Consider the following 4,788-nt stretch of genomic DNA (forward strand, 5'->3'; position numbering starts at 1 on the left):
GAGACAAATGGTAGCTAACCACAAAAAAAAAGGGGGGGGGGGCAAATAACATACTGTAGGGCAGGGGATAGGGAAAGGCTTGTTTGAACAGATGAGAATTGAGGTGGTGGATGAAGATGGCAACAGATTTAGAGTCAAGGATGAATTGTGGACCTGCATTCTAAAGTCTTAGAGCAGCCCTTGAAAAAGCCCTGTCTCCAAAGCTCCGCAGCTTGGATCGAGGGATGATAAGGAGGCCAGCAGTGGCAGAGCAGAGTGACCTGGAGGAATGGTATTGGGTAATAAGGTCAGAGAGATAGGGTGGAGCAAGTTGGTTGCTTTATACATGAGAAGAAGAATGTTGAAGTAGATGCGTTTAGACATTGGAAGCCAGTGTAGTTCTTGTAGGATTGGGGTGATGTGCTGCCAGGATTTGATGTGTGTGAGAAGTCTTGCAGCTGAGTTTTGAACTAGCTGTAGTTTATGAAGAGATTAAGTGTTAATGCCAGAAAGGAGAGAATTGGAATAGTCAAGACGGGCAGAAATGAATGCATGTATTAGGGTTTCAGCGGCAGTGCAGGACAGGGAAGACTGTAACTGGGCAATATTGCGGAGGTGGAAGAAATAGGACTTGACTGTCTGTTTTATGTGTTTTTTCGAAACTGAGTGAGGAGTCCAGTATGACACAGAGGTTGCGTGCATTTGTTTGCGAGCACAATGGATTGTGTGGAGGGCTTACTGTGCTGTAGGAGGAGTTTGTTGATAGTGGAGAACAAAGTCAAAGAGAACATGTCAGGAGTTTGAGTTTGAGGTTTTGATGGTGTCGGAGATGAAAGAGGTTCTGGCAGCATGAAGAGCATCTCTGTACAAGGAGAGGTGGAGCTTATAGGCTTGAGCATGAACAGTTAGGCCAGTTCTGGTTCGACGTCCAAGCCTGCAGCCCTCCTGCTTCATGGGACAGAGCTCAGATGTAAACCAGGGTGAAGAGAATGTGAAGGTGACATTTTTAGTTTGAAGTGGGGCCATGGAGTTGAGGTCAGCAGATTGAGTAGTATTGAACTGGTTGGTGAGGTCTTCAGGCATGCAAGGTTCAGGGGAAGGGCAGAAGGAGATGAGTCGTTTCACAGTATTGTGTGGTATGTTTGAGGAAAAAGAGAAATTCAGGATCTTATGGTCAGATAAGAGGAAGAGTGAAGGGGAGATGTGAGTGATGTTGAGGGCAACAGTGCAAATTAGGTCAAGAATGTGGCCCTTGATGTGGGTTGGGAAATTAACATGTAGGGTGATATTAAAGCAGTCCAGGGCAGCAGTGAAATCAGAGGTGAGTTTAGAGCTTGAGGAGTCAATGTGGAGTCAATTTAGGGAACGACATTAGATTCCAGGGATTTAATATAGAAAAAGGTTGGTTACACTTCATTTTGAGAATTTCCAAATGTAGATGTTGTCTAAATTGTTTGTTAACTATTTGCTGATATTAATACTATACGCTGATAAGCAACTTCTTGCTAAGGTTAGGTTTAGATTTGGAAATTTAGGGCAAGGGTTCAGGTTAGGATTAGGATAAAGGTTGAGGTTAGAGAGTGAAAATTGTACTGCTAGTCAGATATTTAGGGCATCTACAGACATACTTTTGGGGCTCTTAAAATAAAGTATTACCAGTATTTACAACATGTTTTCCCCCTGTTTAGTTAGTGTGGCTCTCCTTTTTCTGATATAATGCAATTAATTCAGTCAGGTGCGATTCAGGGGGCAGCAATGTGAGGGGAAGGTCTTTTCAGATACAGTGATAAATAATGAGCTTGCACAAATTATGAAAGTAGGCTGGTCAGTAAGGTACTGAAAATTCCTACATATTTGTAATTATTAAACCTCAGATTGCTGCTGTCAATTTAAAGCAGGTGTCCTGTTATTTATTGTACATTTGGCTTCTGCTTTGTTATAGCTTTAATGGCATCATGGAATTATAGCACTCCCATGTCCCCCCATTTAGACACATGTCCTGGAAGAAAATACATTCTCTGGATCTCCCACCTACAGCCTCCTAAAGATTTTACTGGATGCAGATGGAACCTTCACTCTAAAGAGAAATCATGACAAAGACTACTAAGTTATTGACCAGCTGGGAATAACAGACATGAGTTGGTGGGACTTAAGTGAAATGCAACAATCATTATTTCCACGAACATATGTATCTTGACTAGGAAAAGTAAGTGGACATGAAGTCTAAATTGGACACATTTGTTTGTGTAAGATAGGTGCTCCCTGGTAGTATGTGGCATTCATTGGAATGTAATTAAAAAAGAAAATCCAAAAACCAGCAGACACTAGCCCTTCACTGAAATGAGATTTAATTGGTCAAGGACTTGGATGATTGGTTTGACGAATGGAATCAGGTGTGCCAGTTTTGTGTTAAAAATGAAAACATCTGTCGAGGTTGAAGGTGAGGGAAAGCATGATTTAGAGGAATATGAAGACCATTCATTTAAAAGTGAAAAAAAAGGGTTATACAATTTTATAAAAGCGTACAATAAACAACTGGGTAAATCCTTCAGCTAAGGTCCTTGGAGCTGTGTTTCTGGAAAGACAGTTAAACTAGGTGACAAATGCAAAATGTTGACTTTAAGACATGCACGACACTGCTAGATCCTGCCCCAGGAACGCCTGCCTTACAAGACATGCAATAGGCACATGAAAAACTCGTCATTCAATTAATCATACATACCAAACTGTGTGGCATTGATAATAAAATATATTCTATTAAGTTAATAACTTTGAATATAGCTATAGTTTCTACCATAGTAAATAATCAGTTAGCCAACATAACTAGCTAGGTACTCCTCCAAGAACTGCCACCTTAACGTGGTGGAGGGGTTTGAGTACCCGAGTGACCCTAGGAGCTATGTTGTCTGGGGCTATATGCCCCTGGTAGGGTCTCCCAAGGCAAACAGGTCTTAGGCGACGGGTCAGACTAAGAGCGGTTCAAAACCCCCTTAATGAAGAAAAACATTTTGAGTACCGTGACGTCGCCCGGTATGGCGCAGCCGGGGCCCCACCCTGGAGCCAGGCCCGGGGTTGGGGCTCGTATGCGAGCGCCTGGTGGCCGGGCCTTCCCCCATGGGGCCCGGCCGGGCTCAGCCCGAACGGGCGACGTGGGGCCGCCCTCCCGTGGGCTCACCACCCACAGGAGGGACCATAAGGGGCCGGTGCGAAGAGGATCGGGCGGCAGTCGAAGGCAGGGGCCTAGACAACCCGATCTCTGGACACGGAAACTGGCTCTAGGGACGTGGAATGTCACCTCGCTGGCGGGGAAGGAGCCTGAGTTGGTGCGTGAGGTTGAGAGGTTCCGATTAGAGGTAATCGGGATCACCTCTACACACGGCTTGGGCTCTGGAACCACACTCCTTGAGAGAGGATGGACTCTTCACCACTCTGGAGTTGCCCATGGTGAGAGGCGGCGGGCTGGTGTGGGTTTGCTCATAGCTCCCCAGCTCTGCCGCCATGTGTTGGAGTTTACCCCGGTGAACGAGAGGGTCGTTTCCCTGCGCCTACGGGTCGGGGATAGGTCTCTCACTGTTGTTTGTGCCTACGGGCCGAACGGCAGTGCAGAGTACCCGACCTTCTTGGAGTCTCTGGGAGGGGTGCTGGAAAGTGCTCCGACTGGGGACTCTATTGTTCTACTGGGGGACTTCAACGCCCACGTGGGCAACGACAGTGACACCTGGAGGGGCGTGATTGGGAGGAACGGCCCCCCGGATCTGAACCCGAGTGGTGTTCAATTATTGGACTTCTGTGCTAGTCACAGTTTGTCCATAACGAACACCATGTTCAAGCATAAGGGTGTCCATCAGTGCACGTGGCACCAGGACACCCTAGGCCGCAGGTCGATGATCGACTTTGTTGTCGTCTCATCTGACCTGCGGCCGTATGTCTTGGACACTCGGGTGAAGAGAGGGGCGGAGCTGTCAACTGATCACCACCTGGTGGTGAGTTGGATCCGATGGCGGGGGAGGAAGCTGGACAGACTCGGCAGGCCCAAGCGTACTGTAAGGGTCTGCTGGGAACGTCTGGCCGAGTCTCCTGTCAGAGAGATCTTTAACTCCCACCTCCGGCAGAGTTTCGACTGGATCCCGAGGGAGGTTGGAGATATTGAGTCCGAGTGGACCATGTTCTCCACCGCCATTGTCGAAGCGGCCGCTCGGAGCTGTGGCCGTAAGGTCTCCGGTGCCTGTCGAGGCGGCAATCCCCGAACCCGGTGGTGGACACCGGAAGTAAGGGATGCCGTCAAGCTGAAGAAGGAGTCCTATCAGGCCTGGTTGGCTTGTGGGACTCCTGAGGCAGCTGACGGGTACCGACAGGCCAAGCGGGCTGCAACCCGGGTGGTTGTGGAGGCAAAAACTCGGGCCTGGGAGGAGTTCGGTGAGGCCATGGAGAAGGACTATCGGCTGGCCTCGAAGAGATTCTGGCAAACCATCCGGCGCCTCAGGAGAGGGAAACAGTGCCCTACCAACGCTGTTTACAGTAGAGGTGGGCAGCTGTTGACCTCAACTGAGGATGTCGTCGGGCGGTGGAAGGAGTACTTCGAGGATCTCCTCAATCCCGCTGACACGTCTTCCATTGAGGAAGCAGAGGATGAGGGCTCAGAGGTGGACTCGTCCATCACCCGGGCTGAAGTCACTGAGGTGGTCAAGAAACTCCTCGGTGGCAAGGCACCGGGGGTGGATGAGATCCGCCCTGAGTACCTCAAGTCTCTGGATGTTGTGGGGCTGTCTTGGTTGACACGCCTGTGCAACATCGCGTGGCGGTCGGGGA

This window comes from Esox lucius, chromosome 19, assembly GCF_011004845.1.
Source record: "Esox lucius isolate fEsoLuc1 chromosome 19, fEsoLuc1.pri, whole genome shotgun sequence".
Lineage (NCBI taxonomy): Eukaryota > Metazoa > Chordata > Actinopteri > Esociformes > Esocidae > Esox > Esox lucius.